Here is a 21,597-nt window from a genome sequence, read left to right on the forward strand (position 1 = left end):
CAGCTGTGAAGGAGTATTACAAAATACTCAGAGAGGTCAGTGCTGCAGTGAAAGCATTCCATTTCTGCCATTGTGTTTGTATGGGTTATACTTTGTTGAGTAGAAAACTGTTAATAACCACTTTCTAAATTAATATTATTAATATTGCTGTTCGTATTTGAGCAAATTACTAAATATTGTTTGCTTATTAGAACAGTGTGCAGCAGCAACACTCTGTTTTATGCACTCAACTAGTAAATACCTCAGCTTCAGCTCTTTTCTCAAATATCATAGAGTGTAAAGGCAAATGATAGGGCAGAAATTCAAATTTAAGAGATGTCATTAAAGCTGTCACAGGAGATGTCAGTCTTTACATTGCACTGCTTGTGTATGAAATACTTTATGAGGAGAAGCACTGAAGAAGACTGGTGCTTCAAGCCACTGGGTGGAAACCAGTGGAATCACATTAATATTGCTGGATTCTTAAAGAAATTTCTGTCTTCACAAACTTGAATTTTTTTCTGTTCCCTTCCCTCCCACCAAACAAAAAGCTGCACTAGAGACTTACACTCAGTTTTATTGCTTAAGCCTACCTACAAACTATACATCAATACAAGACTAATTGTGCATAAAATTTAAATTCTATTGCACTGCTACATAAAAATGCAAAATGCTTCAGTGGTATAATGGCTGGTGCTGAGCTCAATCCAATAAAGGCTGCCCCAAGGCAACTCATACAAATGCAATTATCTCTCACATACTCATACTGCTTTCTTTCACAACATTACTTTTATTATGCAAACGTATAAATCTAATTTTAATCCGCAAGACCATCTAGAAGATTAAGTCAGTACCCATGTCTTACCTTTGCTAAGTGTAATTACAGATATTTAAAAATTTAGTCTTAGAGGAATGCAACAAAGAGCTTGATATTGCCCTCAACCTAAATTATAAAATGAAGGTATTAGGAGAAAGAAAAAAAGGCTTTGATTCAATATGCTCCCTCTTGCTCTCTCTCTCTGTTTTTTCCCCTTTCCCCTCTGAGCAAAGGGTGTTTATTGTCCATGTAAGAATGTGGAAGTGGAACCATGGACTAGGAGAAGCAGAAGCGCTGCATATTCATTGCCCTGCAACCTGCGTAATCATTTCTATGCCTGTAGTAGTTGCATTCTGATTAGGTGGCATTTACGCTCATCTACACAACTGTGCCTGTCGCTGGAAAGAGCTGAAGCAACGGGTGAGTCAGACTGGCTGTGCCAGCACAAAACGAGGGCTGGGTGGCAGCCTGAGCAGGGTCTCTACAAGGAAAAGTGCTACTCACAGCCAAGAAGGATGAGGAAGGGAAGACACCAGCTTGGACCTGATTCTCCTCTGAAGGACCCAGTGATTTCCTACAACTTGCCTGGAGAGAGGGTGCATGCAAGTGCTGAATGGACCTTCTTCACCTGAAACTAGTGGCTTCAGAGCCTGCTTTCATCATGCCAGGTGAAAAGGGTCAAAATCAGGGAAGTAGCAATATGATGATAATCACTATTGAATATTTTCAGTTCTTCCTGAAACCATGCAAAATGCAGTCTGGTTCCCTGGCTGTTAGTTTAGGCTTCCTGGTTAGGAATCCTTATATAGGTAAGGAAATAACTTGTATGATACAAATCTCAAGAAAAGGGAAAATGAAAGGATGGAAATTTCATTTCACCTGTGTTTGAACTGCAGCAGTGAGGACTTCATTTTTCAATAATAAACAGTGCAGAACTTTTTAAAATATCTTCAGAAATAGCTGTGATAATTCCAGAAAGGAAACCAACATACAAAGTGCTATGGCTCTCATTCAGAAAATCATTTTTTTCTTTCTGCAAAGTACTTGTTCTGAATATTTTCTGAATTTTTATGTGTCCAAATCCTTATGAAATCAAAAGGATTTCAACACACACAAGAATTGACAAAAACATTTAGGTAGGTACTTTTTTCAATGTGGTCTTGAAAAGCTATTGACATCATCGATTTTTGTATGGATTATAACAGCCATTTTAAAAAGTCTTCTTCCTATTCTCTTTACTCTTCAACCTTTTTTATTAAACTAATGAAAAGGCCTCAAATTCTCACTTTGTTAATCTACAAAGTAATAACTTGATGCAAATAAAAGGGACCCTTTCCAAATCTCAGTAAAGATAGTTTAAAGATTAAAAACCTAAACTGAGTACTTTCACAAAATACATTGCTATTTATCAGCTCAAATCTGGACATATTTCAGAGTAAATAGTTCTCCAAAAAAAAAAAAAAAAAGTGAAATACATAGATGGATAATATATCTTTTTATTTTCTGCTGATTTTTCTGTCACTGTTGTGAAAAAAATTGAACTACAAAGAAATTTTGAATTCTGTAATTTGTCTTATAATTATCACTGTAAATTAATAAGATTTTATTATATTTTCTGGCCTATAATCTTCTTCTTCAACTGAATCTTTTTTGTTTCCACCAAGTTCAAAAGGATATATATATATCTATTTAGACCTTTTCATGTTTACACTGCTTGATAGAAAACATAATAAAATATTGGTCAAATTATATTGGCAAACAGGAAGGGACAGTTCCATTTTTTAATAAATTCCATATAAAATACAGTTCTTCAGTCCTAACTCTAACATGGAAAAGCAAGGAAATGAAAGCTGATATTTCATTCCCATAGTACACTTTAAGCAGATGTTTCTTACTTCTTGTCTTCTCCTCCTAATATATGCAATCATATAGGAACAAATATTTCCCAACATGCTCATGGAGCTGTGAAATTCATTAGAACTAATGTTTTTGTCCTGTCACCTATTTCCCTGTAGACTTCTGCAGCCACCTTGCTCCCTTAATCTTCACTTGGTTCTGGAAATCTTCCCTACTGCAAAGACTGCTGTGCTTCTCAACTTCCCCACCCTTTTTTGACATTATTTTAACCATGTTTATTATTTTATCATTTGTAGATATTAAGCTTCCTCGGTGAGAGATGGAATAGAGTAACTGTAAAACAGAATAAACTCGGAGAGCTCCATAAACGTTTATGGAGTGAAGACAAGGTAATTTACCCTGTGCATCACATATCTAATTTCTGGCCTAATCCCATAAAGATTTATATGAGTCATTTTTAGAAATGTAGTCCTATTGGCTTAAGTGCAAGTCCTTTTGTGAAGCACTTTTAAGAGGGTTTTTATGGAAATATATCTTAGATGTAGCACTACACAGGAAAAGATGACATGAGGTTGAGAAAATGGTCTCAATTGTTACTGAGTATTAATGGCTAGCTAGTTCTGCACATTTTAGAAGTCAACATTATTAACAGCATGGTAACTGGCTTGGATCCAGAACTGTAAGTGTTCCTTCTTGTCCAACAGAAAAATTATGCCAGATCCAGCCTGACATTCACTTGGCATTCCTATGAAACCCCTAAAGATCCTTCCTTTTTTATGCAAAAGTTTTGATTATTATTCTGTTGTCTCACTGGTCTGAATAGGGGTGGAACAAACTGGACTGTGCTGAAAACTGTAGCAGTACGGATCCCCTCTGAGGTGCTTGTTTCAGGAAGGCTCCTCAGTGAATCGTAGTAAGTATATGTCGGTCACCTAACAACAACAAATATCCCAGAAAGATTACTGTTTCTGTTTTCCAGCAATGAAAGGTCATCCGAGTCCAAAGCCATACAGTATGGGAGGGCAAGTGAACATGAGCTCTTAGCTGCAGTAAAATGGGCTTATATGGGCATTTGAATTCATAAGATGGAGGGCAGTGATCCCAGGCAGAGCAGTGTTTTTAGCTTCGTATACAGCAGTTACAAAACTAACACTGAAAATCCACATGTATCTAGTGTCCTTAGTCTTAAAAGGATGTTGAGAAACTGAAGGGCTGAAGAAAATGTCTTACGGTGATGGACAGAAGAGCTCAATCTGCTTCACTTTCTAAAAAGAAGATTGAGAGCTGACTTGATTACAAAGGATAAGTATCTCCATGAGAAAAAAACATTGAGTGGTACAAGATACTTTAATCTATTGGAGAAATACTTAATGAGAACTAATGGTGGAAGCTGAGGCCAGTCAAATCCAAATGAGCATGAAGCACAACTTATTTTGCAAGAATGTGGCTGATTAACCCCCTGGAACTAACTAGCAAGAAAACTGGCAGTCCCTTTGCGACTTTCTAATAAAGATTGAATGCCATTCTGAAAGGTGTATTTTTGCCAGATAGTGACAGTTTGCCAAACAACCGGGTTTCAGAAGTGATATACATGTAAGTGTGCAAAATATGATGCTCTGTGACATCCAGGAGGTCATACTAAATTGTCTAATTATCCAGGCTGAACTTGAAATCTACATTTCTATGAAATCAGAATACCGATCTTTGTGGCTACAGCTCAAACAACATTTTGATTCAGAAGCTGGTTTATCTCCCATGGAGACAGAGGATTCTCTACCAGTGAAACCACTGAGACTCAGCTATATAAAAGGGCAAAAATATGCTAGCAGTCCATGAAAGACAGCTCTGAGGAGCAATGCAAACATTCTACTGGCAGTTCTAAGAGTAGCGCATGATCTACCTCTAAAAACTTTCAGAAAACAGGGATGATACTAATTACTTAAAGGCCACTAGTCCTTAGAGTAGACACAAAATTGCCAAGTGAATAGTCAATATTTTCCTCCTTGGCCCATTCCTGGGTTCCTAAAAGCTACTGGGACATTTATAGTTTAAAAAACTGATATCAAATGGGCTAGAAAAGCAGATAGGTGACCTAAATGAGAAGAATGTTTATAATTTGCTGGACTTTTCAAATCAAAACTAAAAGTAAATAAAATATAAAGACAGTTACTGAAAAAACAACTAACTAGAGAAAGCAATTTGTCACGCTTTATTGTCTTCCTTTACTTCTTGGAGCTAAAATGGATATTGCATCCCATGGGAAAATGTACTGCTCTATGAATTAATACCACACAGATTCTAAGAAGTGATCTATCTATACACTCTATACATGATCAACGATTAAAAAATCTGTGGTTCCCAAACTTCCTGGATCACAGACTAATCTCTCTTCCAAATGTCTTGTTGACTACCAAGATTCTTTTAATTTTAAATTTTAACATTAACATGTTAACCGAAAGCTGCTAATATGGTTTTATGCACCACCTGAGGACCACTGCTCAACTAGGTTACTGCTTGACTGTTTACAGATTGGAAATCTTGTTGGTTAGTGCAACAGAAATAGGAATGGTTTGCATTGCACACAATAGAAAGTATTTTATAAATTGGCTAAAAGACGATAAAATGCACCATCTTGTGATGTGTTAAGTTGTTGGACTGGAAAGTATTTAAGGGGTCATGAAGTTGCCCTGATGTCAGGTGGTGAAGACATTTCAATAAGACATTGGGAAGCTAGGCTGTTTTGACACCAAGGCTTTGATAAGATGTAAATACAATCAATGCAACCACAGAGGATTTCAATAAAATATTGAATTAAGTAGGTCACCATGAACTAATGTTACAGATATAGAAAGCAAGAAAATGTAAATATGTTGTTCTTTTAGCCAATGGCATAAAGCACCCCAAATGTATTTTGAAACATATGTTATTTAGACAGTTCAGATTGTAAAAGGGCTTGTTTAAAAATTGCCCTTTGGAGCTTTTCTCAAAATTATATTTTTAACAGCTATTGGTTACCTTATTCTGTCAAGACAAAAAGCTGTGAACACGAAAGGGATAAAAAATTACTAGTAAGATCTGGCTTCATCAGAATGCTTCTTTGGCTCTATAAATAGAAAGTATTAACTCCAACTCTTCATTTCACACTGAGTTTGCTTGTGACTCTCTCCGTTAATTTTAGGATGCCTAACCAGCATACCTTACAAAAGTAATAATTATGAATCAAGTTTTATCCAGTTTCAGGATAATCTGATGGTTAACAGTGCTCTGCCAACATTCAAACTCGATGAAAATCAGCTTTCTGCCAGTGATGCTCCTGAACCCTGGCACAGCCAAGGTCTATATGGGATCTTCTGTTACTACTGCTAATAGAGCATGTCTAAAACCTGACATACAAATAAACTGTATGCACATACACAGTTATCTGTGAGAATTAGCAAGCAAAGGAAAATATTTAAAAATAAAGCCATATACATAGGCTTGAAACTAGAATTTAAATTACAAAATGTGGGGCAAAACTATTCATTCAAAGTATTCTGAAAAACCTACAGCAAAGGCACAGCTTCGGACTATGTTATTAAGCACCGATTTTTTTTCTCTTTTAACACATTCACTTCAAACCTTAAACCTTTTATGCCTCCTTTTCTGCTTTTAGTCAAATTCATGATTTACTGTTTTTAATGTATTTGTAGTAAAGAAAATGGGCCCTGTAAGGAGCCATTGTTTCCAAATTTACTTGCCATGCTCTGAAATGCCATTATGTAAAATCAGTGATGCCACAAGAAAGCTAAAATGCAAAACAACTGTTTCCATTCAAAAGCATCTGGGCAGGTTTGCTTGAAGTATCCACAGCAGCCTTCATGCATACGCAAGATCACCTTTGGTGATTCATGGACTGTGTTTATTGTTTACTGTCTTCAAATCTGCAGGAATTTCTCCCTTGCTTGCATCTTATGGTAATTGCCAACCTTTTGGCTTCTTCTGTGCTGCAGTCTGCACTGCAGTGATATGTAACAATGTGTTTCTAAAAATGTTTGTTAAAAATCAATGGGAAACTGGTGGGAACCAAGGTTTTGTACTGTACAGCCTACAACACATTACCTCTCACAGTGGCTTCAAAAACTGGGTACAAGGAATAGTGTTTTAATTCATCTAACATGACTTTGGGCTAAATTAGTGATATATCCCATCATAATCAAAGTTGGAGAAATGCAGTGACTGAAGAAAAGAAAAGAAAAGAAAAGAAAAGAAAAGAAAAGAAAAGAAAAGAAAAGAAAAGAAAGGCATGGGGCATATTGAATTTGGATGGAGAAAAACAAATTCAGCATTTGCTGTGCTTTCTCCAGTTTCTACAATGCTCTGGTGTACAATGCTATATTATTCCACTGCTGCATACGCTGAAAAGTCATGTTCTTTTCTCATCAATTACTGTAACACCTGCATATACACTTAAAGCTGATGGTACAGCCACCCATTATTTCCCTAATGCTTCAGTGAGTGCATTTGTGTAGAAAGCCAAAAAGCTTCAAGAAAGAAAAATAAAGAAGACAGTTTGTTAAATGTAAAGAAATGACATCCTGTCTGCACCCAGAGAGTCAGCCCTGAAGTTTTCCTAGGCACAACACAAATCATAAACACTGGCTGCAACACTCCTTGACCTGTACAAAGAGTAACATATGTTCCAAATGGGGCACACTTCTTTTGTACTTTATCCCAATTCTGCTGCTTTGTAAAGGTATTGTAATAGTGAGGACAATTTCCACAGAAGGGAAATTTTGCCAAATCTGAATCTGCTACAGTACATTAAATTTTGTGGGTTTAATGCTGAGTCCTGTAGACACTTGCACAGTTTTCTTTGACTGGATATTTAATAGGACATAAAAGTGTTAATATTTTGACTTGATGAATTTGCTTTTTGCTTTCAGCAGCAGACAGTTAAGAAAAGTTACAGTGCTACATTAGTTACAGTAATTTGGTTTTGGGACACCAGCAGAAACAAATAAAATCCATTAACAGAGCCAATAGCTATAACAAAAGCTAATAAAAAGGGCTAAAGGCAATTTATAAAAAGGAATCTTAAAATGTCTACTGAAGAAAGAAAATATAAAGTGATCTTTAGACTAACTAAAACAATATTATTATTCCCATACTTTAGCTAATGTTTTTCATTTTTAAACATTTAGCAATCTATACAAGTAGGGTAAAGCATGAACACCATTTGTTGTCTTGGATTCCATATATTTATTTACATAAAATGTTTGTAAAATTCTTAATAGGCATCTAACACTGACAAACCAGCCCAGAAATATTGAAATGAAGGCTCTCCTAGTTCTAAATGTACATCCAAACGGATATAAGGAACTAGGAAAAAATCTAGAATTAATCCATTCAAACTACTGCACACAGTTAGTTGGCAATGCTTCACCTGGTTATTGGGAAGCATTAAGGTTCCATTCTGTGCATATTATAATGATTCAAGGAACTGGAAAATGGAGAAGCTAGTGGAAGAGAGAAAATACTCAAGGAGTCTGACTGATCAACTGTCTATTTCTCCAGATCATACTAGATTCATAAGCAAAATGATGAAGTCCCACAAATTTTAAGCAAAAAGCTGTAAGAAAGTTGAAGATTGCAGATGCTAGCTTTTTACTCATTCTTTCCTTAGCTTTCCTTAGCTTACCCTTTCCCTCAAAAATGGGGTAAAGACGGCATTTAGTTGGAATCACTGAAGAGAGAAGTCTTTTGGGAGGTGAGAGGGGAAGGTGCACATTTTGGTAGAAGCGTATTTTGAAATAATACAGTATGACAAGCAAAGTTACACTGGTCTAGATACGGATTTGCAAATTTCCATCTTTATGACCTTTTTTATAGTGTATTACACTATCATATTCCAGCTTCAGTACAGAGTCTTAATTTGCCAGCAGTACTCTTTCCAAATGTTCCTTTGCCTGCTCACTTCCGCAGAAGCAGGCTGGACTGGGGCTTAAAAGCATGCCTGTTCTGATTCTGCAGGCTTCATCCTGATCCTTTTAAGCTGCATTGTCCCAAAAGAGAGAAACTACATTAGTAAGATCTGAACAAAGGCCTGATCAGAGAGATGAATTTTTGGTGTTGTTTCTTGTTCTTCTTTCAGTAGCAAAAGGCGTATCTGAGGGGCTGAAAGCTACATATTGCTTCTAGAGATTTCCTTTTCGATAGAAAAACTAATGTGACACGATCAAAGCAATGCTAAATCTGTATCCATCTCCAAGATCTCTTTTCCTCTCTGTAGTGGAACATGCCTTGGACATATTATTTTAAAAACCTAATTCCATGTTGTTGATTTGTATGATTTTCTGTAACATCTTTTTTTCTGTTACTGTTCTCCTGGCAGAACTCTGACCTTAGTAATATCTTTAAATTTTGTTGAAATTAGGTACTTTGAATGGCATAGTTACTTAACAGACCTCGAGAAAAGGAGACTACGACACATGTGAAGAAGTGAGAGAGTCTGCCGATCTCTCCTGGGAAAAAGAGGAATTCAGAGGACTGCCCCTGGATGAGCAGTTTTGGCAGTTCAAAAAAGAATTAGAACAACCCATTTATGAAAGCATGTAATACACCAAATTTCTTGAATTCGATAAAGAAAATATTATACTGGTTTCATTAGATTTCCTTTTTTGCAATGCAGCATGATAGGTGACTGGGAAATGGACTCAGGGACATTGGATACGTATCATTAGTGATATGATGTATGGCTTTGTGTTTTACACATTATCTGGAATTGATTCAAGACACTGGGTTGCAGAAAGCTCTCTAATGACACGATGCATGTAACCAAGCCCATTAGCAAAACCAGCCACCACACACAAATTTATGTGCCACTTAACACAATTGCTTCTTGGCTGTGGGTGCGGTGCAGTGAAAGATTTGCTCTCCTTGGGGAAATAAAGAGCAGTAACATTTTATTGCTCTAGGGGACAGGAACCTGCAATATAAAAATCAAACTCAGGTATAACTGGAAGTAGGCTCTGGCAGAGGTATGCATCTCCATTAACTGACAAGAGAATTCAGTTCATTCCTTGTAATTGCCTGAAAGTTAAAAGTGTCTGTGTGGGCCTGTCCGCACAAGGAGAACTTAAGGCACAGTAAGTCAGAGTATGAAGCTGCAGAACAACTGTAAACACTCTTAGTCCATTTGGGCTGCCAAGAAGTTTACTTCATTTGGAAATGGCAGGAGTAAGCCTCCACAAATGTACTTTTAGGGAAGGGGCAAACAAATTTCCACAGGGAAAGCTGGCAAGAAACACATATAGTTAGCTGCTAAGGAGATAACTGCCTATTCTGTCTGCTCTTACCTTAGGGTAAAGGTAATGTAGTTTATCCTAATTTTCCTATGGGGAAGGATACTGTGGGTTACTCATACATGGGAAATAAGTGCAAGATAGCTAGTGACTATAAATTCCCATAGCACTTTATTGCATACTAACTAACCTCCCTGAATGCACAAACCTGATCTATATTATAATCCTAGCTCCTCAGTTACAGAACTTAGAGAAAAGATTTATTTTCTCTATTCTTCAAGACACCTCTTTCATGTTGGTTTGGTTATAAACTGATTTAAGAAAGTACTGCAATGACAAAATATCACCTTTATAATTCAAACTTATTATTTTGTTTGATCCTATTACAGCATTTCATCTCATAAAAGTGACCTCCATCTACAGAAAGAGATATTTAAGGACATGGACAGCCCCTAATATGAGGAGAGATTTAAAGATAAGAAAAGTTTATTTTCAAAGATGAGTAAGAGTGCACATGATAACAGTACCTTCAAATTATATATGGTATTAGAAAGCAGAAGGAGGGTGCTTCTTTTACCCCTTCATGAAATGAATATAAGAGAACATTCTTTTAAACTGAGAGGAAAAAAATATTAAAACGGATACAAGAGATTCTTTTCCAGATAATGCATAAATACAGGACAGAACTTTCCTCATGTGGCACCATTTAAACTCAGAGTTAAATTTAATTTTGAAAAGGGAATGGAGATGTTTATAGGCTGTGCTATTTGGTGATCTGGGGTTCTCTTTGTAGGACTTTTGTCAGGGCATAAAGCACTAACCGACTCTGTGTAGGGCAAGTCTTTTCAAAGGAGCATACTATCATAGACTATGTAGTGCAGGCTGTTCTGCTTTTGGGGAGCAGGGGTGTGGATAGGGCTGGGATACATCCTATAAAGCATCTGGTGCAGAGAGTCGACAGAGGCAGAACAGAGGGCTAAACCTCCTACTCTGTTCCAGTACTAGATTCTTGCACTTCTAAAACCTATAGCTATATCCAACTGCTAAAAAACTTTGCTTTTTTACACTGTTCACTGCAGACTCATATTAGGAGACTATGAATCCATGAAGTTTCAGGAATAATTGTTACTGTGTGGTAGCATGGTAACTGTTGAACATATACACACACCTATAAAATTATTATAAAATTATGTATGTATGTACATATACACATACATACATGCAAATCATATATATAATTATGCAGCACACTGTAAAATGATACGTTAAAGCATACATATTTATATGTATATGTAATGTGTGTACTGGTAGTTCTCAGTTTCCATGAATACTCATATTTCACCATTTTAAACCCAGAATATTATTCATGTCATTCAGGTATAAGCGATGATTTTCTGCTTTCCAAAGGGGTTCAGGAAATTGGCAGACCTTCATCTGTATAACAATTGGGGTGCTAAAAACCGACCTGAGTAGGAATCAAATAATGAGCTTTTCAATGTTTAATGACCACGAAAAAATTGAGGAGAAATGCAGAATGGCACAGTTGCTACCCATTTTCTCCATTATTTTCACAGTATAAAACTGACTATCCTATCTGAGAGCAAAAGAAATTTCTCTGAGAGCAGGAGCTGAAAATGACAGCACTACTTATGACAATAACAGTATTCCTTTACACATATTACAGTGAGTGAAGGCTGTCAGCTTCAGACACTATCTCATCATTTACAACTCCAGCCCTTTAGATAGAGATATTCGTCCTTTGTGTGACCATATCAAGAGGTAGGCAAAGAGCACAGGGAAAATCACTAACTTTTTAAACAACATATATAAGTTTGATATGACACTAAAAAACCCCCACAGATTTATGATGAAAGTAGTTGCTGCAGAAAAAAAATGTCATCAGAAGTATCAAATAGACTACAGTTTTAATCTGTTACTGGATGATACCACATTTTTATTTCACAGATCTAGCATTCAAGAAGACCTCTATATCAATGCTCACATTCAGATTTTTAATCATTAACTTCTAGAGTAGTTAACACTTTTAGAGTAGCTAGCCTTAGAAAAGATTAAAAGGTTAAAAAAGAAAAAGCTTCAACATTAAATGCAATTACAATTTCACTTCTGGCAAGACATAGCAATGGTAGAGGTGAAATGAAGTGAAAGTAGGTTCCCTAATCAGGGTGTCCCTAGGCTGCAGATGACTGCAAGCTGGGAGGATATACAGGAGGAAGCATTGCCAGAGGCTTGTTCTTACACCCTGATACGCTTTTCTCATTCTCTTTCCTTTAATGTCCTCTGAGAGGAAGAAGTGTTCACTTGTACAGCAGGACATCATCAGAAGCAAGAGTTTTGATTTCACTCAATACATCACTAAAAGAACATAGGGAGAGAAGGCGACCCCAATAACTTGATAGTTTCCCCTATATAGGTTGGGAGAACACAGAAATCTTTTCTTTGTGCTTTCTGTCAGCAAACAGGGACGTAATATGTGGGCTTAGAAGCCGTATGTCATTTTTGTAGAAGTGAATCTCCACACAACTACAGAGATGTAGTGACTCTGCTCCAGTGAAGGGGAGTTGCGAGTTGTATAGAAGACACTTTTTGAATTCTAATTACTCTGAAAATCCTGACTCACACCATTATATTTTCCGCTTCTCAGTATGGGGTGGGGAGGGCAGTGTGAAGTGTTTAAGCTGGGGCTCATTCAAGTAGATGAGCTGTTCATCTCAAAGCCTGACACAGATTTTGCTTTGGTTTTATTGAGGAGGCTAGCATTGATTAAACAGAGGTAAGGTGAAAGATTTCACACTAAATAATAGACCCACCTGGCAGTATTGTGGGCTCAGAAGAACTGAAATTGAGAGAAGTAAAAGGAGAACACTGAGATGAATGGAGCAGTTCACAGCCCCTGGGGTCTTGTTTCAAAGCTTATTTATCTCCACTAGGTGTTTTCAGTCAGTCAGCTAAGAACATCAAGGTTAGATTAAAGAGCTGCTTCATGTCTTCTGACACCTACAATGCTGCAGACACTGGGCCCAAGTTTGGGGCAGAATACTAGATATCAAGTCTCCTACTTCTTGTCTCGAGCTGATGCATGCATTTACCACAGTTTTGCATGTCTTTGCAAGCTTATTACAGGTGTGAAATAGCGAGAAACTGGGTGGATGTTTTCTATGTGTCTTAAAACAGCTTGAAACTGTGGAAACAAGAGGCTGGGGTGGGGTGGGGATTGATTAGAATTATGAACCAGATGAAGAGAATATTGGAATATTTGTAGCAGTGTTAAAGATTACAAAAGGTCAGCGACACAGCAAAAACCATAAGCAAATGGAGTAGTACAAGCAGAAGGATGGTGGGAAAACAAGATCAGAGATTCACAGTGCTAAGCTCCTCCTCTGAGCCCCAATGAACCTACAGTGACAATCACTATTTCTATTACTCCATTTCTTTACTCCATTTCATTACTATCCATTAAAGGAAAGCCATAGTTTAAATCTAATGTTCTACACAGATTACCAATTTATAGATAATTTAGACTGTGCATGCCACAGCTTTTACTTAATCATATTAACACTTTAAAATATTGAATATATTAGGTAACCTTACATGGTTTATGTACCATTATGTACTGCATATGACATTATCTATCATTATCACTGTGCTAAACTTCTTATGAAACCAAAAGATCTTTGTTGCATAAACTGACTCTATTTTGATGCATCTGAATTGCTTGAAAGGGAACAGAACTGATGAGTGAACAGGCTCTAGAAGTCTAAGATAGACAAATGACTAGTGAGCACCCCCAAGAAAGCAAAGTAGTAAGTTCACATTCTTTGGATAAGTAAGAATCGTTTTCTGGGTTGTTTGAGAAAGTCCCAAGAATAAAGGACTTTTATTTCAAAGATTTACAAAAAATATGCTAATATCGACCTGCTTTAACTTAAAAGCCACCTAAGGTCTAGTCGAAGAAGCTAATGTAAAGTATTAGACAAAATGGAAGAGCCGAGGAACTCCTGCGCTCTACAGTAGCATTTGGATAGATATAAATGGCAATGATGATCTATTTTTCCATATTAGGAAGGTTTAGCATTTTGCTATCAATAAATACTTTTTTGAATGCATAGTGAATGTGATTATCACTTTCTTTCCCTATTTGGTGGAAAGGAAAATACATTTCATGATAAGGGGAAAGGAGAAAGTCACAGTAACAGCTATCATTAAGCTTACCTTTGCCCCAAGAATTCATTTTGAGACATAACCTTCACATACTCCTCACAAGGGCCCATAAATGACAGTCATGTTTGCCATCAGACTGCTGATAAATCCCATTGTGCACCAGTCCTGAAACACTATGTAGAATTTAGCACTGAAATTAGATACATTGTCCTTCAAGAGGTACATACACCACTTATCATATCAGGGCAATAACTACACCAATCTGCTCCAGCTAATCTCCTCATCATTGAAAAGCATGAAGATAGGATAGAATTAGGATGACACAGTGAAGATGGCATCTCCCATGTTTCTGGGTCTTTACGAGTTTAAGTTTGCACCATTAAACTCTTAATTTTTTGTGTTATAAGCTCTTCATCTCTGTTTTGTGGAGTTTTGAGTATAGATGAATTCACAGTTCTGGGAGAATTCAAGGTAGCAGTGGTGACCTTAGCTCTGAGCAGATTATCTCAGTGATAGCCAGACCTCCTATTCTCAGGTAAGATTCTGGCAGTTGTTGTAAGCAAAAACTAATCTAGTAACTATCTTTATCTTTTCCTTTGGAAACAAAAATATTTTCAACAGGCTGTTGGCACAAACATTTGATGGATGTTAAAATAAAGCAGACCATGTCGGTATACAAAAGCATGAAAACTGTTTTACCGATTAAAAGAAATATATGCATCTTCACAACCTACAATGCATGAACTGACAGTGAGAAGAGAGTATTAAAAAAACTCCACTCAACAGATTCAGTTTAACAGTGCTTCTTTACCTTTACACTTTCTTTTCATTAATATGGATGAGGTCTAAGGTTATGAAAACTATTGAAGAAGTAAAGCTTAATTGTGCCTGGGCAGTATTTCCTGGAAAAGACTTAATATTAAAAGAAATGCAAACAGCTCTTTAGCTTTCAGATGAGCACTAGGTGACCACACAAACTCTGTAATGTCTTGCCATGCAAACCCCCTCTGCTTCTGATTACTGGATCAGTTTGTTCGCTGGTTAGTCCAAAAGCTTCACTGAACTTTTTTTTTTTGGATGGGTGGGTATGGGCAGATGGAAGGATGTGTGAGACAGAAAGTCCTCCACTATTTTCTCCAAGGAGGACCTCTCAGTTTTATTCCTTGATCTTCACAGCCAAGTGATAAAACTTAAAATGGCCAAACAGATTATTGTTTTAAGGGAGTAAGGCAATCCTCTTGTATGAGGCTAAAGTCAACTTTTTTTAAGTTGGAAGCCTATAAATGAGAAACATTATTCTTTAACTGGCCTGAGTTTTTCAGCCTTGATGGACAGGTCTAACAGATCAATAAATTGTGCAAAACCAAAATATTTTAAATAAAAATTCTTTTTATAAAAAGTATTTTGATGTATGATACACACAATGTATACGCTTTTTCTGTTATTATCAGGAATAGTATCATGAAGAATATTCACATGAAAATAGGATGCTGTTTTAAAGAGGTCCTCTGCTCCTGCCCATCATTAAATACTTGAAATCACAATAATTTTCCTATGACATCATAAATATTTCCACAGTAACCAATTATTTGTATCACTTGTATTCGGTAAGATACGAAGAAGGAGAAGATAGATACTTAACATTTTCATGTAAATAACCTTGTCATTAAAAAATGGAGAAATGAAAATACAGAAAGCATGTCTTTGTACAATCAGACGAGTCACTAAATATGATGAATGTTTTTCAGTGTCTGCCACAAAGTGCCAGTACATTAGGACATAAATAGACTTTTTGTGTTGTGAATGTGTACATACACTGGAGGAAAGGCTCCTTCAATTTCAACTCCATTTTTCACTAATCAACCCCTGCACAGTATCTTTTAAGTTTAATGGTAAAGAAAAGTAAAAATTCCACACTATTTTCATGTTTCAAAAGGAAAAGGGAAGGAGGATTAAAAATAAACACAGGAAAGACCTGGATGATATTTCTTTCACTCTTCAAGTCACAAAAAAAAAAAAAAAAAAAAAAAAAAAAAGCTTGTGCTTGTATATTTTACTAAAAGGTACTTTGGAGTACAGTTCACAGTGCAAGTACATGAGGAACACGTTTACTAGGTTCTATTTCTGATCTTCTTTTGACTTATTATGTTATCTGCAGCACTTTGACTTAATCTCACCATTGTCTTTTACTCTTTTGTAAAAAAAAAACGAAAACAAAAACAAAAAAAAAAAACAGGGTACCACCTAATCCCAGAGCAGTCCTGCATGCAGATATGCAAGTGTGGCATCTTTCTCCTTTGCAGAACTCATTTGACTCAAAGATGGCTCTGTAAAAAATATTTTTATTTTAATAATGTCCTTGCATAGAATAATTGGTTTTGCAAACCCTCTATATTTAGTTTTAACCATTGTTTTTGGCCCAACCTTGGCCCTATTAATCAAAACATTTTGGCTTGACCCAACTTCCCCCATGGCACTAAATCCTAGTCAGTTCATATTTGATCACCCTAATCAGTGTGGTGCCAATTACTTTCTGTTTGATTACTTTTACTTTCTTCTAACCCTTCTCAAATTGTGCCGTCTCATGCAGACAACTCACATCTTTTATTGACACATATTCTGTACAGATTAAATCTTTACATTACATTGTAATTAGAAAGAGTTATGATGCTACTGAACACGAAGTGCTTTAATGTTTTGCTTTTTAGGAAGCATTCAGGGTAATATTTCCCCAATTGATCTGCTGCTTCTGAAGTTCAGAACGTTTCCCACATTTTCCCTCCAGGAGGTACCAACAACTTCTCATGTGGCAGCCCTTCGAATGTTTCTATTTGGAGCTTTTTAAAGAGAGGTTCTCACCCACAACAAAATTGAAATTTTCCATGAGTGATCTAGGCCACTTAGACCTTCCTTTGAAGGTGCTGAGAGACTTAAATAACTCACACTACAAAACAAATGAGACCCTATAGACATTATTTGAAGACAAACTATTATCATTTTAAATAAACCCACAGTTTGCCACTCTTTACTACAGTACCTATAAAATGAAACTTCAATATCATTTAGACTATTGTAACTAAAATCCATCTCTAAAAGACTATTTCAATTCTTGCAATATTCCCCTTAGTAGCGTTTTCTATTTTAAACATCTGTTAAAAATCTGTAGCATTAACTTAATGGGATAATCTGGCTGGGCTCCTTTGAAATTAATCAAACAAATTAGCATTATGGACTTTTAACAGAGACTGAAAAGAACTGATTAGAATACCGCATATTAAAGCAACAAGCACATCTGTACTGGGCCACAGAATACACAGCAGATAGGCTTCCTTGGTGAAAAGGGTCACATCTAGCGTCATGCAATTGCCATGCGTTCATAAAGTGATAAAGGAAGGTCCTGCTCCATCAAATGAGATATGCTTCAAATAAAATAAGAACCAAAATAAAAGCATTTCCTCCCTTCCTGCACCCTCCTCTGTCAATGAGGAAGTGGGATAATTGCATAATGATAAATGACCAAGACACACTGTTCCCAGACATTCATAATGGCTAAGTGCTGTACTGATCATATAATGCCGCGATGTGCTGCTATATTCAGTCAATGGAACAAAACAGCAGGGTAATGTTAGTTCAGTGCAGTTGTAGTGAATATCCACCTGACACATTTATCCTGATTTAAAATAAAAATCAATATACGACAGTTATAGTCAGTGTCTGCTTACTAATGCAAGCTCTCAGGCCCACAAAGCTTTAGATTTGGTAGATAATAGTGATAAGACAAACGGTGTCAATAAACTTTTAAATGTTATCAGATTCACTCTATATTACCATTAAAAATACCAGTCTGCCTGCAAAATTCTTGCAAATGTTAAATGCAGAAGCAAAATCTCTTGTGATATCTCCAGTACTTCCATATTAATAATGGGTAGAAATACTGTGAGAAAAGGGCTTTCTACCACATGTGTCAGATCCCCTTCATTCCTGGCCATTCCCATAATGACGAAAAACAAAGGCAAAAAAAATGAAAACTGGTGGAGCAAAGTTAGCTGATTTCTTTTAAAAATATTTTTTCATTTGAATAAAATCAAAATGTGACAATAATAGGAGGAAACAAAAGTTAAACAGAGCAAAAATTCAATTTTATTATTCATTGCTTTCCACTCTAGTTATTTTTTCTGTTTGCATTGCTATTTCTGTTTTGAGGAAGACACTACTTTTAAGTTATGCATTCATTCTTACATGCTACTTCTTACATGCTGCTATATCCCTTGTCTCCTTGATGGCTGTTGTAACTGCTGGTCTTACATTCTTCCTGAGTACTCTGTTCCCATCATCCCTTTTCCTTTTGGATTTCACATTTAGCTTCTCTTTTCTTCATCAACCCATCTGCACTCAAAAACAGTTCCAAAATGCTGGAATGGACATGACATTTTCTTCCATCCTCTGTTTGCTCCACTTATGCATTCTCTTGCCTCCCTCCCTCATTTTGGGTCTGTTTTGGTCAGAACACGAAGGGACAGTTTGTTACTCTCCCATGCAGGGGCCAGCATAGCAGGCTCCAGTCTTCACTGGCTGCTAGACAGTGCTGCAACAAACATCACTAATGACAATACTGGAAAGCAGATGAGTTTTCCTTTCATAAAAATAAATTAAGGACTAGAAAGCATAAGCACAACTGAATGCTCCTTCAAAAACCTCCTCACTGAGGGTGCTGTACAATCATGGCTAAGCCTTGCAAGCACAGAAAAGAACGTTTGAAAAAAAGAGAGAACAGTTTGCTGAAGGGCTGCTGAACGAATATCATAAAAGTTAGAGCTATCACTGCTCCTGGCAGGAGTTTCACAAACCGGATTTTGTTCAAAATGTCTCCTGATACCTAGCAGGAAAGGATATGAAGTGGAAGGGCTAAAAGTATCAGGTCAGGAGAACAAAGTTCAAAATACAACAGAACTATGCATCTCTGCATCATGTACCTATGCATTTAAATGCCAGACAGCAATCCTGACACTGGCCTGTCAGACTGTCATTAGTGATACTATAACTCACAGTGGTACCTGACAGCTACTGCAGATTCTGAAAATGTGAAATGGACCTCACTATTTTTGGCTGCACTGACTTTTATCAGAAGAGTTATGATAACATTCAACATATTCAAGTAAAATTCAGCAAATTGAGAAAACCTGCAAGGCATAGGGGTACTAGTCAGTATACTCAACTCTTTACATGTGGATGTTTATTTCTGATCTCCTTTATGATTTTACATTAGACTGCACAGAGAATTAACACTGTCTGCTGAATATGCCATGTCATCTCACATAAATGTCCAATCTGAAGTAAACTGCAACTGCTAAAGTATGAGTGCTCTCATAAGAGTTAATAGAGCATGACTGAGAACAGTTCTTGAAATGAGATTCTAGAACTGGGCTTCTTAAACAGAAGTAAGAGTGAGTTTTACATGGTATGCTTTGCTGCTTGATCATTTCTGTTCCTCGGTTATACTTTTGCAAACTAGATCTATGACATTCTTTTTATCTTGCTGATATTACTGCCCCCACTCATCCACTTACATTTACTACGTATGAAAGCAGAAAGCACATTACCTCCAAGAGCTTTGGTAGGTTACATAATCTGAATCAATTTCATTACCATAAATAAATGTCAAATGGCCGAAATACATTTTCTCTGATTAAACTGTCAAGGACAAGAACATGCACAAAGAGTGAGTCTTTGTTTTATCTCTCTTACAGTAAAAAGGGGAAAAAAGAGTGACAGAAAAATGAGCATCTTATGAGTGATCTTTACATAGTAAAAAAGATTAGGTGATAATTCCCAGAGACAAAAAGATGACCTAGCTGCCCATTTTATTAGTAACTAAATAATCCTATTTGTGGAAAAAAATCAGAATGGTGGGTATACTGAGTGCTCATAACTTGAGTCACACCCTGCTATTTTCAAACCTTTGTCTCAGGTTCTGCTGTCAACTTATGAACAAAACCACATGAATTTCCATTTTCCTGACTGTCCCAAATAACATACAGAGAACTCCAATGTCTTTACACTGTGTGCGCTCAGAGAATTCACCCTCTATGAGTGAGGAAAATATTTCTGCAAATGGTGTTCATAGTTCATTTAGTGCCTGGAAGCACTCTAAAAACATTGACTATAAGGGAATCTGAGGTGACTGACTCAGATGTTGATGCCTGTGTTTCTTGGCTGAGGTCTCAACCAAAAGACCCTCTTTCTTCTGGAAAGGGACATTCAGATCTCCAAGTTTAGTAATAAACAGTATCTTTTAAAAACACTGATTTCAAAACATCACTTTCACAGTACTGACCTTTACATTTAATAAACAAATAAAGAACTGTTGATCAATGTGATTAAGTGGTAATGTTCATTTTGAAATTCAGTATAGAAATTTGGAGACATGATTTCTGGTAGCAATACAGCACTCATGAAATAGATATTTTTATACTGTGCGTGTGTATCTTACCAAGCATTACTCATTCTTGTGGGTTTACCTTCTAGACAATACAACTATTACGAACACAGTTCATTACTCTCAAAACACAAGCATGCTTTATATATTCTTCTTATGCACTACGTATAAGAAAGACTGGATTGACAGAATGTGAGAAGAAAAGACATTGGAAATAACAGTTCAGGGTTACCTAAAGGAAATGCAACTCTTCAAACTGGAACTATCACAAACAAATCTGTTCTCTTAATCAAAACTGCCTAAGGCAAAACGTAGTTATATCGGGGTCATTTCCAAACTACTGTCTCTGAACTAAACATAAACCAGAATCACCTTAAACAAGGTTGTTTTGCAAAAAACCATTTGGAATCAATTTGAGCCTGTATATTACTAAAAACCAGGAAAAAACTCAAAATGTGCAGATTCAGAAAACTGATGGCCAGGCTTTGATCACTGCCCTGTTGTATTTCACTCCACCACCAAAGAGGGAACCAGCAAGGAGCTCCCTCAGCACAGACAGCACAGGCCGGCGTAATGCCACACAATGGGTGACAGCTGCGCTTCCTGGATGATGGAAAGAGTGCTGGGAGTCACCTGTGATCTTGGCCCCAAGCCAGCCCACTGAGAGCAGGGAGGAAACTACCAGAGAAGATCCCCCCCTCCCCGCCTGCTTTCTCAGCTGCATCATCTGTGATGTGGCACAAATCCTGTCCCAGCTACAACACTCCCCGATTATAACAAATCTGTCTCCAGTTGGTTATGAGTATAGTGTTTTGTCCAACTTTCAACAGATCAGAGTTAATTGCGTACAATTCTTGCATGAGCTTTTCTTTGGGCTGGGTATAAAGCATGTTCAGCACAACCAAAAGTGAATTTGTTTTAGTTATTAGACTAATGTAGATGTTGACTTACTTTTGAGTTAGCATGAGATGGCTGTATCGATTCTGCAGATATGTCTTCTAGGTCATTTCCCAGTTTGGGTTTCCAATCTTTGTTTTGCTTTCTGTTTT

At 36.7% G+C, this 21,597-nt stretch overlaps 1 protein-coding gene across 2 annotated transcripts in view; it reads right to left on the reverse strand.

Annotated features, from left to right (window-relative positions):
• PRKN (parkin RBR E3 ubiquitin protein ligase) overlaps positions 1-21,597 on the reverse strand; it is an 812,113-nt gene that overhangs the window by 165,824 nt on the left and 624,692 nt on the right. The window lies entirely within an intron of this gene.

Source organism: Dromaius novaehollandiae, chromosome 3 (assembly GCF_036370855.1).
Source record: "Dromaius novaehollandiae isolate bDroNov1 chromosome 3, bDroNov1.hap1, whole genome shotgun sequence".
Classification (NCBI taxonomy): domain Eukaryota; kingdom Metazoa; phylum Chordata; class Aves; order Casuariiformes; family Dromaiidae; genus Dromaius; species Dromaius novaehollandiae.